The following is a 14986-nucleotide window of genomic DNA, read 5'->3' on the forward strand; positions in this document are numbered from 1 at the left end:
GTGTCGACTTGTATTGTTCCCGGGTTCAAGAATTCAAAGAGTAAACGTTTAGCAGGAGCAAATTATTTTCAGTTTCCAGTGAAGGATCCAGAGCTTTGTAGGGAGTGGCTAAAGGCTGCAAAGAATCGTAAATATGGGGAAAATGCCACAAAGGAAAACATGAAAAATCTCTATGTTTGTAGTCAACATTTCAAACAGGATGACCACGAACACAGTGTTTTAGGTCAAACGCAGGGGATAAAACTGAAAGAAATTGCTGTTCCATCAATTAACTAGGAAGGGAAAGAACAGTGAGAACCTTCTGTCTGACCCAAAACACAGTTGAGTACCAGAAAGTAAGCTGTTGCCATAGTGTTATGCCACAATGCTGTTTATAGAGTAGACAAAGTCCGATACAATTTTCAATGATAAACCTACTCTTACAATAATTGTTTTGTTAATAACTATCTGCCGATCTGACTGTCCGTGGGCAGCGATACAAAAATTGTATTATAGGCATATGCAGTGAATGGTTCAGTCCAGGCTCCCCTCACACAGTTTGTGTAGTTGGTACGTTCCACAGATATAGAGGGTATGCACGTGACACAGTCGGCCACTGAGTGGCAAAAGACTGAGTGCCTGCTTTGGTTTTCAGCGTGAATTCTGCAAAAAACACACAAAAACCCATTTAAAACGGGAAAGAGCTTTGAGATTGACTGTACAAATAGATTTGACAAGAAATTTGAGGTATATTTTTACAGACTGCCGAAAGACTATAGACAAGAGAAGAAAATGAATCGTTGAAGGATTAACACTCATCAATTAAATATTTACCATCTTATGTTCTGCATAATTGGATGTTTTAAACACTGAAAAAAACTATACAAGATTTAGGGCGATATGACGATACATATAACATTGATAAAAGTGGTCACCCGGATTTATAACTACCTATAATGTATTTATATAAAGCGTTCAAAATTTCTTTATGTATTTCTCCGGCATCGAAATCAGACATATATAAATGTCAGGAAACATGATTCCTGGCTGCAGTATCAGTATCCATGGATCACTGGATTTTTGGTAAGTTGTAAGTAACACTATATTGAGTCCAACCTTTAGTTTAAACTGATAATCGTTTGTTTTACTTGTGATTTCGAGACAATTAACAATTTCTGACAATTAAATAGGAAATTCTTGGTCCAGGTAACACAGAAAAAGAGTCAACATTGTTAATTTACATATACTACCAACAATAAAAAGTGGGTTGAAAATCAGCAAATTTATACTTTATATCTCATTGTAAACTTGAAGAACTAAGTCATTTTTTTTTTCTTTTACTTTTAGGTGTCTTACAGTATCTTGCTTAACCAAATGAGCCAGAACCACCACTGTTGCCCCTTCAAAAAATACGTGGCAGAACACATCCAAGTGTGTTGTTGTTTCATAGTGATCTTTATGTTCCAATGCAGAAGGGAACAGAGCGCCGGGCCCATGGCAAAAGGTGTCCTCCAAATCCTCCAAGTTATGAAATCCTCTGCTTCTGCCAGGGTGTAAAATCTCTCCTGTTGACAGACGGACAACGCATTCCTCTGGCCTGAGCAGCGCACCACCCCAGTGTTTGGAGGAGAGTCTTGCGTTTTTGCACATACATGCCTCATTTCTGTGAGTGGCCACTGAACACGTACACCTACTTAAGGGCTGTTTCGCTTCCAGAGGCAGAGCGTAGACTTCACTGCAGCGAGCGGAGAATCAGGCTCGGCTATGTGAAATATGCCCAGCAGGGACAAGGATTGATTGCTGCAGGCTGAAGGGTGTTGAATCCTCACCTTTCCGCCATACACAACATTCTCCACAGCCAAGCGAGTGAAATGCCAGCCTGACAGTGCTGATCCCGTAATGGCCTCAGAGTGACCAGTTGTTCATGCGCTAACTAGGTCATACACACCCACATAATGCAAATTACACTGACAAACTTATGATTTACATCACTAAGTGTGCACAGAGAAAAATTACAGTAGAGATGGCAATAAGTAGAGCACTGTCCGTTCAATTTTGAAAAAAGAAAAAAAAAAACATACCAAATTACATGGAAATTGTCTTACATTCTAAGTCATCTAAGTGTAGCTAGTGATGCTTGCACATGCAATAATTGAACATATAGCCCTAATGAATGTTCATGCTACAGACATGAATGATACGTCAATCATTTTACATTCAATTAAACATACATATTTTATAATATATAATATTTATATCTTAAAAATATTATTTTATATATATATATATATATATATATATATTTATATATATATATATACACCGATCAGGCATAACATTATAACCACTGAGAGGTGAAGTGAATAACACTGATTATCTCTTCATCACGGCACCTGTTAGTGGGTGGGATATATTAGGTAGCAAGTGAACATTTTGTACTCAAAGTTGATGTGTTAGAAGCAGGAAAAATTGGCAAGCGTAAGGATTTGAGCAAATTTGGCAAGGGCCAAATTGTGATGGCTAGACGACTGGCATCTCCAAAACTGGAACAATGGTGAACCGGCGACAGGGTCATGGCCGGACAAGGCTCATTGATGCACGTGGAGAATACACAGTGCATCGCAGTTTGCTGCGTATGGGATTGCATAGCTGCAGAACAGTCATGTGCCCATGCTGACCCCTGTCCATCGCCAAAAGCGCTAACAGTGGGCACGTGAGCATCATAACTGGACCACGGAGCAGTGGAAGAAGGTGGCCTGGTCTGATGAATCACATTTTCTTTTACATCACGTGGTTGGCTGGGTGTGTGCGTTGCTTACCTGGCGAACACATGGCCCCAGGATGCACTATGGGAAAAAGGCAAGCCGGCGGAGACAGTGTGATGCTTTAGGGAAATCTTCTACTGGGAAACCTTGGGTTCTGCCATCCATGAGGATGTTCATCCACCTACATAAGCATTGTTGCAGACCATGTACACCTTTTCATGGAAACTGTATTCCCTGGTGGCTGTGGTCTCTTTCAGCAGGATACTACGCCAAATGCAAAAAGCAAAAATGTTTCAGGAATGGTTTGAGGAGCACAACAACGAGTTTGAGGTGTTGACTTGGTCTCAAAAATTCCCCAGATCTCAATCCAATCGAGCATCAGTGGGATGTGCAAACAAGTCTGATCCATGGAGGCCCCACCTCGCAACTTACAGGACTTAAAAGATCTCCTGCTAATATCTTGGTGCCAGATACCACAGCACACCAGGGATCTAGTGGAGTCCATGCCTCGACGACAGGTCAGGGCTGTTTTGGCAGAAAAATGGGAACAACATAATCATAATGTTCATAATGGTCATAATGTTATGCCTGATATGTGTAGATTTACATGTATGATTTAACTCTTTAAAGCCTGACATATTAAAATCATAGTCAGCAAAATGGAACTGTTTATTGAGCCTTTGGACAATTTTTTTCCAATTTCATATTCGATACATCAGGTTTTCATGGCTCACATAGTATGATACAGGAGAATTATGCCTCAGAGAAAAAAACACCTCATTTTATTCAGAGGCCCAAACTGAGCAAAAATATGGTGAAGTTCCTGTTTTCATTGTAGGGGCAAAACATAACATGCAATGCAATACAATGATGATTGAGAGATGAACAAATAAATGTTCCTCAAAAGCCTGTTGTATCATATTTGATACTCGCAGTTTAACATGCTATTTCTACAACCCCAAATCAGAAAAAGTTGGGACAGTATGGAAAACGCAAATAAATAAAAAAAGTCATTTGTAAATATGCATCCTTTCCTGTCATTCAGACCTGCAACACATTTCAAAAAAAGTTGGGACAGTAAAGCATTTACCACTTTGTAATGTTGCCATTCCTTTTCACAACACTTAAAAGACGTTTAGGGACTGAAGACACCAAGTGATGAAGTGTTTCAGGTGTAATTTTGTCCCATTCTTCCTGCAAACAAGTCTTAAGGTGGGCAACAGTACAGGGTCTTCGTTGTCGCATTTTGCTCTTCAAAATGCGTCACACATTCTCTATTGGAGACAGATCGGGACTGCAGGCAGGCCAGTCAAGTACCCGTACCCTCTTCCTCCGCAGCCAGGACTTTGTAATGTGTGCAGAATGTGGTTTTGCATTGTCTTGTTGAAATATGCATGGACGTCCCTGAAAAAGATGTCTTCTTGAAGGCAGCATATTATGCTCCAAAATCTCTATGTACTTTTCAGCATTAATGGTGCCTTCACAGAAGTGCAAGTTACCTTTGCCAAGGGCACTGACACAACCCCATACCGTGACAGACCCTGGCTTTTGGACTTGTTGCTGGTAACAGTCTGGATGATCCTTTTCTTCTTTGGTCCGGAACCCACGGCATCCATTCCTCCCAAAAAACACCTGAAATACTGATTCATCTGACCACAGTACACGTTTCCACTGTGTGATGGTCCATCCCAGATGCCTCCGAGCCCAGAGAAGTCGACGTCGCTTCTGGACACTGTTAACATAGGGCTTCCTTTTGGCACAGTACAGTTTTAACTGGCAGTTGTGGATGTAACTACATATTGTGGTACTTGACAAAGGTTTGCCAAAGTAGTCCTGAGCCCATGTGGTGATATCGCTTATAGATGAATGACAATTCTTGATGCAGTGCCGCCTGAGGGATCGGAGATCACGGTTGTTTAGCTTAGGCTTGCGCCCTTGTCCTTTACAGACTGAAATTCCTCCAGATTCCTTGAATCTTTTAATTATGTTATGCACTGTTGAATGTGAAATATCCAAATCTCTTCCTATCTTTCTTTGAGGAACATTGTTTTTAAACATTTCAATAATTTTCTCACGTATTTGTTGGCAAACTGGCGATCCTCGGCCCATCTTTGCTCCTAAAGGATTAGACCTTTCTTGGATGCTGCTTTTGTACCAAATCATAATTACAATCACCTGTTGACATCACCTGTTTCAAATCACATCATTATTTAACCATTTTACCTCATTACTAGCCCTAAATTGCTCCTGTCCCAACTTTTTTTTTAAATGTGTTGCAGGTCTGAATGACAGGAAAGGATGCATATTTACAAATGACATAAAGTTGACCAGACAAAACATTAAATATTTTGTGTTCATATTTTCTGCAATGAAATACAAGTCAAAGTAAGTTTAGAAATCACTTCTTTTTTTTTAATTTGTGTTTTCCATACTGTCCCAACTTTTTCTGATTTGGGGTTGTAAATAATTATTGTGGAGTCAGCCAGTATCCGCTGAGAGGCTGTAATAGGAATCCATGAAGCATTTCAATGCAAATGCAGGAGGTTTTATTCACAATATTAAAAAGTAAAATTAAATTAAACAAAACGGTCAACAGAAAGTGAGTGTTCCAGCTACTCACCCCCTTCCTTTATGTCATGCACAGAAAAAACTAACAGGTAAATATACACCTATGCCCAAGTGACGTGTCAATAAACTGGAAGTGACGATTTCAAAATAAAAGTCCTTGAACCTTTCCTGCACCTACAATTATGTATGGATAACCAAGTTAACTTAAGTTACTTTAGTCCATTAAGTGTTTAATATTACTTACAATATAAAAGTTATTCTTACTTTTACTTTATAAAAATCAGTAAAGATTTCAAAGAAAAAAATAAACGTGTACCGTGACCTGAAGGTGAACGTTTTTACAATTATGCTTAGGTCTTTTACTTGCTAAAAAGCATAAAATATAAATCAGATGACAGAAGGTATGTAGTAGATTCTGTTCAACAGCAAAGCTTTGATCATGTTGATAATTTAGAGGCATATCAAATATGAGTATAAGTATATAGGTATATATACTTATATAAGTATATAGTTCTCCCCAAAATATTAATTATCCCATAATTTACTCACCCTCAAGCCATCCTAGTGTGTATATGACTCTTCTTTCAGACGAGCATAATTGGGAGATGTATTTAAAAATATCATTGCTCTTACAAGCTTTATAATGGTAGTGAATGGGGGTCGTGATTTTGAAGCCCAAAAAAAGGCACTATAAAACAAAAACACACATGGATGTGTCATATAATACAAAATAAGTAGAGCAGTGTGATTGATTGGTTAACCTTATTTTGTTTTGGAAATTGTTATTGATTGATATAGCAATTTCTGCCTTAACTTTCATATTTGTTTGCTGTGGACTAATTTATTACATTGTTTGTGGTGGATTCACGTTTATATTGTTTGCTGTGGTTTTCCTTGTTTGCTGTGATTTTGCTGGATCATTGATGGTACTGTTTTTCCTCCTTCACAAACTGCATCAATAACAAACACTAATCGACACACCTGTAGAACCCCAATCACATCAGCGATCTAATTTGCCAGCTGATCAGATCACTCCCAATAAAAAGGACGCTAGATCTCTTACCGGGGGAGAGAACGCTCTGGACAGATGAACAAGCCGTGTGCTGAAGCGGACTTTTACTGATCTTCTTTTCCCTCGGTGTTGTTGCTGGCTGGATTTCCTGTGCCTGGTGGAGCCGAGTTCCAGACTTTGCTGTGTCAACGCTCACAAATATCCGACTAAAGGGAAGTGGTTCTTTTATTCCCACGCTGATACGCGTGTGTGTTTTTAACATCTGAGTTAGAGAAGGTGTTCTTAGATGTCCATTTCTGCTAAGGTGTCAGATCCAGGAGTCGACGGCAGAGCAGCAGACACGATAGCACTGTTGATGAGCCCACTTGAAGTAGGAAAGGTGTCATTTTAGTAATCTGAGATTTAAGTTGCCGGGCTACGAGCAAGCGGCCCATTGATTTCACGATCTCTCCACTGACAGACGCAGAGCGGCGCCGCGGACATCCGGAAATCCTGGTCCGGGATTTTTCGGGATTGGAGTCGGCTATTAGAGGCCTCACTGAAACAGACATTCTTTGCCGGCGGCAGGAAAAATACGGAGCGGAAATCCGGATTTGACTGGATTTTGGTATTGTTTTTTCCCTGGGACAGATTATTGGACAATTCATGTTTTTTTTATTGTTGTCTCATCTGGTTTTTGAGGATGAAATTGTGATTATGCTGCCCTTTTAACTTTAACTTTTAAAAAAATAATAAAATACTATTTTGGTATTTCTTGTGTCTTTCTCTCTGTGTTGGTGTGGCTGGGAATCTTAATTTATTTAAAATTAACAGACTTCCAATCTGTTACATTAGTGGCGTAGTCTGGCAGGGTTCCCTTTCCACACCACACAGTGAAGAATGGCAGATGAAAATGAAGGGCAGCCTAAAGGCCCAGGGTGTAATGTGTCACAAGGAACTGGGGCCAGACTAGAAAATGTTCCATTTAGTCAGCCTGTGATAAATGCAATGATGATGCCTTGGTTTATGGGGGTCCCATGGATCCCAAGGTTTAATGGTGACTCAAGTAAAATGAGTTTTTCTCAATGGAGTGGGCAGGTACAGGCTATGCTGAGGGCACAAGGGTTAAATGAGGAACAGAAAATTGACTTTATACATGGGGCACTTGAGGGTGAGGCAAAAAGAGAGGTGAGGCTACTGAATCCAGGAAGACGCTTAACAAGTGCAGACCTGCTGAGTGAGTTAAAGAGGCTGTATGGGCGTGTAACACCAGTAGCCCAGATCCGGGCACAATTTTTTAAATTCAACAGGAAGAGGAAACCGTTTCTGCTTTCGTTCTCCGTCTCCGGGAATTATTCTCCACATGGAGGGAGCAGGAACCAGCGGGCTCTGCCCAGGATGAGATGACTATTAGGGACCAGCTTGTCCTGGGTTTGAGGCCTGGTGTGGTGCAACAGGAACTCCAAAGGCAGGTGCGTAGAAAACCTACATTGTCCTTCACTGAGGTGTGTAGTGAAGTGAGAGCATTAGAAGCTGAGTTGAAGATGGAGCCTGTCTGTGCCTCACGTATCTTTGTGCCACAGACAAACCAATCCATGGTGGCACCAAGCCTAGAGGAGTGGAGGGAGACAGTAAGAGCCGAACTTAGAAAAGAAATTACAGACCAACTTTCTGCTATTAAAGAAACCTTAACTGACGAGATTAAACGCCAACTTTCTCCTCAGACTTAGGTGCATAGAGATCTGCCTTTATCCCCTAGGGGGGCTGTTCAGGAAGGCTGCTATACTGCCTACCCCAGGCGCCACCAGACTTTGGAATGGGACAACCAGGGCGAACCAATTTGCAGAGGCTGTGGGAAGGCTGGTCACATTCAAAAGCACTGTCAACAGGGGAGGCGGCCGTTAAACTAACAGCCCCAACCACTGAGAGCCGGGTGGTTGGGGAGGGGGACCAGGGAAATCAAACTGACAAACCATCCCTGGTGGGGACGTGTCCAGGAGTTGAAGTCGTTGTTGCAGGAGTGAAAGTGCCCTGCTTGCTTGATACAGGCTCACAAGTTACATTGTTCAGTGAAACTTTCTTTCAGAAATGGCTGAGCGGAGAGCAGAAGTGAAGCCCACAAGATCTGCACTGGCTTTCTCTAAAAGCAGCTAATGGACTACAGATCCCATATACTGGCTACGCCATCTTGGATTTTTCAATGGGAGGAGTTACCGTGCCAGGTAAAGGGGTTATCATTGTAAAGGATGAGTGCCTGAGTGCTGAAAGGGGTATTCTAGGGATGAATGTCATTTCACATTGTTGGAAAGAGCTGTTTCAAGGGGTTCACCCTGGCCTGACTGTCTTCGGTGCAACTATGTCACGTGAAGCGAAGGGGGAATGGGAGCGTGCTTTTGTGGTCTGTCAAAAGGTTTCGCAGGCTGAATCATCTGATGGACAGATTGGAGTGGCCAGGTTAACCCGCCAAGACCCAGTTTATTTGCCTCCGAACAGTGAGATGGTACTGTGGACACACCTCTATGGTGCAAAAGCTGGGTCATATCTTTGTGTTGTGGTGGAGAGCCCAGAAAGAGATTTCGAGTGGCAGGTGGCCCGGACTGTTACTACTGTGGTGAAAGGACGCCTCCCTATAAGGGTACGTAACCTCAATCCTTACCCCATATTGATACCTCAACGCCGCCCCCTTGCTAATGTTTTCCAGGTTGATCCAAGGCAGATTCGAGGGGAAAAGGACCTTGTTTTGAAGACTTTAGATCCAGGTGTGGTGGAAGTGGATGTGCGGACAAACCACATCAGCACAACAGATCACCATCCAGTCAACCTGCTGAAAGGGGATGGCTTAACAACAGACCAACAACAGAAGATGGACTCACTGTTACAGCGATGGAGAGACATCTTTGCAGCAGGTGATGAGGACTTTGGCCAGACCAGTGCAGTCCTCCACTCCATACCTACAGGTTCTGCACCACCCAGCAGGGAGCGCTACAGGCCAGTTCCACCAAGCCTTTACCCTGAATTGAGGGAACTTCTGCAAAACATGCTGGATAATGATGTCATAAGGGAAAGCTCCAGCCCTTGGGCAGCACCAATTGTCCTTGTGAAAAAGAAGGATGGATCCTGGCGCTTTTGCGTGGACTACAGGAAGCTGAACACCCTAACCCACAAAGATGCCTATCCCTTGCTAAGGATAGAAGAATCCCTCACCAGCCTCAAGCAAGCTGCTTGGTATTCTACCCTTGACCTGGCCAGTGGATATTGGCAAGTAGATGTGGACCCGAAGGATCGAGAGAAGACTGCATTCACCACACCCTTGGGCTTGTACGAGTTCCAGAGGATGCCCTTTGGCCTCTGTAATGCACCTGCAACATTTCAACGCCTGATGCAGCGGTGCCTGGGTGGGCAGGTCCATGACTCTCTCCTGATCTACTTGGATGATGTTGTTGTATACTCCCCAGACTTTGACACCCATATCAGTCACCTGGAGCAGGTTTTTGAGAAGCTGGCAGCCCATGGCTTAAAGTTGCAGCCCCATAAATGCAGCCTGTTCCAGAGGAAAGTCACCTACCTCGGCCATGTCATCTCTGGTGAGGGAATATCCACAGATCCCGAAAAAACAGTTGTCGTTGAGAACTGGCCCATCCCCTTTACCATTAAGCAGGTACGCTCATTCCTTGGTTTCGTGGGGTACTACAGAAGATTTGTAAAAGGTTTTTCTAAAATAGCTGCACCCCTGAATGCTCTCCTAGTAGGTTCTGCTAGTATGAGGAGAGGAAATGCTTCCATCAACTGGACCACAGATTGCCAGATGGCATTTGATTCTCTGAAGACTGCTCTGGTGAGTGCCCCAATCTTGGCATATGCAGACTTCTCAAAACCTTTCCATCTTTACACAGACGCTAGCCTGGGAGGTTTGGGAGCTGTGTTGGCACAGCTACAGGATGGTAGAGAGAGAGTTATAGCTTATGCCAGCAGAAGCCTTAACCCCACCGAGAGGAACGACCAAAACTACAGTTCTTTTAAACTGGAGTTTTTAGCCCTCAAATGGGCTGTCACCGAAAAGTTCAAAGACTATTTGTGGGGCAATACATTTCTGGCCTTTACGGACAATAACCCTCTGGTCCATCTGAATACGGCACACTTGGGGGCCACAGAACAGCGGTGGGCAGCGCAGCTGGTGAATTTTGACTTTGAACTTAAGTATCGCCCAGGCGCTTCCAATCGTAATGCTGATGTCTTGTCCAGGTTACCACAGGAAACAGGATCCAACCGACAGGCCCAAGTGGAGACAGCAGTGGTGGAGTCAGAGGCTAGCACAGAAGCTGAAGACCATTGGAGGGATTGGCAGGAGAAAGATCAGACGGTGGCCCAAATGAAGGGTTGGGTGATTGGAAATTGTTTTCCAGGAGCAGAGGAGAGGAAAGCGTGCCTACCTGCAACAAAACGCCTCTTAAGGGAATGGAGTCGATTACACATCCAGGAGGGTGTGTTAAAGCGGAGGGCCCAAGAGCGTCATACAGGGTTGAGCCTCTATCAAATCGTGGTTCCCAAAGACAAGACTTATAAGTTGTGGGAGAAGTATCACAACGCCTCAGGCCACATGGGGATAGTCAAGCTCGAGGGCTTGCTGAGAAAAACCTTCTTTTGGCCTGGGATGGGTGCTGACTTGCAAGACTGGGCATCCAAATGTTCAATTTGCACTCAACAGAAAAGAGGACCAGAGGTAAGGGCACCCTTAGTGCCTATTCTTACATCATACCCTTTGGAAACCGTTTCAATTGACTATTTGTCTCTTGGTAGGCATGGTGACACTTATCCTTATCTGTTGGTAATAACAGACCTTTTCTCCAAGTACGGATGGGCTGTCCCCACAAAAGACCAGACAGCAGCCACTACGACACGTGCCCTTTGGCGCTATCTTATCCAGCCATGGGGGTGTCCAGAACGAATCCTCTCCGATCAAGGAGCAGCCTTTGAGTCGACCATGGTGGCACAGCTGTGCAATCTGTATGGGTGTGCCAAAGTTCGAACTACACCCTACAGGCCCCAAGGAAATGGGGCCTGCGAAAGGTTTAACAAGACTGTTCTGTCTCATTTAGGAACATTGAGTCCAGAAGACCAAGTGCGGTGGCCAGATCATTTGCCGACTCTCCTGCAGATGTATAATAACACCCCTCATGAGACCACTGGACTGACCCCACACTTTGTCATGTTTGGCCGACACGCCCGCCTGCCAGTAGAAACGGCTGTTGGGGCGCCACCATTGACCCAAAGACAAGACTTGGAGGGTTGGGTTCACCAACACAACCAGACCCTACAGCGAGTCTACAGACAGGTGGTAGCAAAAACCAGAGAAAGCAGAATGCGGGACAAGGCCAGGTATGATCAGAAAACAAAGAAACTCCCCTTGTTGCCTGGAGAGCGGGTGCTCCTGCGCAACTTCCGCCGTAGAGAACAAGGGAAGTTGGCACCGCATTGGCAGCCCCAACTCTATGTGGTTATTGACCAACTACGTCCAGGCCTGCCAGTTTTCCAGATAAAGCCTGAAGGAAAAGAAGGCCCCATCAGGACAATTCATCGGAATCACTTAAGGCCTTGCCTTTTCAACCCCCTTGAAGAGCCTCAAGCCCCAGAGACTGAAACGGTGAACCCCAATCTTTCGAATGCCTTGTATCCTGGGCCTTTGTTACCTCTGACCTTTGTGCCCATAGCCTGGGCCCCTCCTGCAGTTTCAGTGGATGATGACCCAGTAGCCCCTATTGTGAGACCTGAGCCAGGGGACAGATCACCCCTGCGTAGGTCCCAGAGACAAAATAGGGGTAGGCCTCCAGACAGGTATGGACACTAAGACTTTGTCGGGACGACAACTGTTAAGGGGGGGAGGAGTGTCATATAATACAAAATAAGTAGAGCAGTGTGATTGATTGGTTAACCTTATTTTGTTTTGGAAATTGTTATTGATTGATATTGCAATTTCTGCCTTAACTTTCATATTTGTTTGCTGTGGACTAATTTATTACATTGTTTGTGGTGGATTCACGTTTATATTGTTTGCTGTGGTTTTCCTTGTTTGCTGTGATTTTGCTGGATCATTGATGGTACTGTTTTTCCTCCTTCACAAACTGCAACAATAACAAACACTAATCGACACACCTGTAGAACCCCAATCACATCAGCGATCTAATTTGCCAGCTGATCAGATCACTCCCAATAAAAAGGACGCTAGATCTCTTACCGGGGGAGAGAACGCTCTGGACAGATGAACGAGCCGTGTGCTGAAGCAGACTTTTACTGATCTTCTTTTCCCTCGGTGTTGTTGCTGGCTGGATTTCCTGTGCCTGGTGGAGCCGAATTCCAGACTTTGCTGTGTCAACGCTCACAAAACTCTGACTAAAGAGAAGTGGTTCTTTTATTCCCACGCTGATGCGCGTGTGTGTTTTTAACATCTGAGTTAGAGGTGTTCTTAGATGTCCATTTCTGCTAAGGTGTCAGATCCAGGAGTCGACGGCAGAGCAGCAGACACGATAGCACTGTTGATGAGCCCACTTGAAGTAGGAAAGGAAAGTTGTCATTTTAGTAATCTGAGATTTAAGTTGCCGGGCTACGAGCAAGCGGCCCATTGATTTCACGATCTCTCCACTGACAGACGCAGAGCGGCGCCGCGGACATCCGGAAATCCTGGTCCGGGACATTCTTTGCCGGCGGCAGGGAAAATACGGAGCGGAAATCCGGATTTGACTGGATTTTGGTATTGTTTTTTTCCCTGGGACAGATTATTGGACAATTCATGTTTTTTTTATTGTTGTCTCATCTGGTTTTTGAGGATGAAATTGTGATTATGCTGCCCTTTTAACTTTAACTTTTAAAAAAATAATAAAATACTATTTTGGTATTTCTTGTGTCTTTCTCTCTGTGTTGGTGTGGCTGGGAATCTTAATTTATTTAAAATTAACAGACTTCCAATCTGTTACAGATGTGTTCTGCCACATATGTTTTGAAGGGGCAACAGTGGAAGTTCTGGCTCACTTGGTTAAGCAGGGTCGACAAAAGAGTAACCCTTGACATGATGTATGACGTAGCGTAGGCTTTGACACCTCTCGCGGTTCAAACTAATATGGGCTAGGCAACAAACTCAAGCTCCTCTTCTCTTGCATCGAAATACTCTGACAATTTTCTTTAAAATTAGTTGTTTTAGACTTCTAATTTGTGACAGGTGTTTTGCTCTGTCCTCTGTGCTTCCGCGTTCATCAATACCTCATGTGTCAGGTTCACTCTTCCGGCCGCAAATCAATGCGTACAGCCGTCTACCAAAAGCTAGTTTATAATATAAGATATAAATATGGATATTTTTCTTACAAAAACACATCGCTTCGCTTCAGAAGGACTTTATTAACCCCCTGGAGTTGAATGGATTACTCTTATGATGGATGGACGCATTTTTTGGGTGCTTCAAAATCACGACACCCCATTCACTCTCATTATAAAGCTTGGAAGAGACAGGATATTTTTAAATATATCTCCGATTATGTTCATCTGAAAGAAGATAGTCATATACACCTAAAATGGCTTGAGGGTGAGTAAATCATGGGCTAATTTTAATTTTTGAGTGAACTATCCCTTTAATATTTAATATAATTAAAAACATATTTCACTGATTGTGTTGCAAAAACAGTTTAAATACAAAAAAATATTGAGGATTTTAAACAAAATTGATAATGAATCTGCTAAGAAAAACTACAAAATATGAATTTGCCATTGGATTCCAGTGCAGTATTTGCTATACTCTTGGGGGGTCTCTGCGGTGTGTGGTTTTCTGGCCGATTGAGAACTTATCTATGATTGTGTGATGCTGCAATTAAGAAGGTCAGAGGTTATGACCGCACTGACAGAGAGGTCCCTGTGTGTGAGGAGCAGGCGCTAATCAGTTCCTCTCCGCTCTGTATGTGAGATCATGGCATTATATGTGAAAACACAGTTCACAGACAATAGGTATAATTAGGGGACAATGAGGCAGAGAGCAGTATATGCACATATTCTCCGTCTAGGGGCCGGCACAAAACCATTGTACGGAAGAGACTGGAAAAAAGACAGCAAGCAAAACGATGACAAAAGACAAACGAACAAGCAAAAAAAGAGGACCCTAAGACACAGTGTCCTCATTTGATAATGATTTCCCATGTGTAAAAACCTTGGGCTTGAGAATGGGGGTTTTGTGTAATGGCACAAAGCAAGCACATGGACCGGTGGAGGAAGTTGGAGAAGAGAGAGAGTGAGTTGTGGTAAACCTCACTGTTTGGTGTGAGAGAGCATGGGAAATGCGTGGGACCAAACACGGTCATGGTAAGTGGTTCTGGCCTGTCACTTTGGGGCTCGTCCAAATCTGACACAGAATGGGAACCAAAGTCCAGCAGAGCGTTCTCCGATCGGCCTGAACAGCCACTCATGTTCTCCGCTAGCCCAAAGCAAAGACAGTCTTTGACATTTATTGCTTCTCATCCCATAATTCATAGGCATTAATGTTTCTCAAAAATGTTTGAAATGGAGCATGGCTTCCTGTATCCCATCTGATTCCCGCCCTGCAAGGTAACTCACACCACCCACTGTCGTAGACAATAAAATGTCTTCCCCTAGGCAGAGGAAGCACTCTACTGTAATGATCGCTTACAACTCAAGCCAAACCTTGACC

The sequence above is a fragment of the Gobio gobio genome (genome assembly GCF_949357685.1).
Source record: "Gobio gobio genome assembly, chromosome: 16".
Lineage (NCBI taxonomy): Eukaryota > Metazoa > Chordata > Actinopteri > Cypriniformes > Gobionidae > Gobio > Gobio gobio.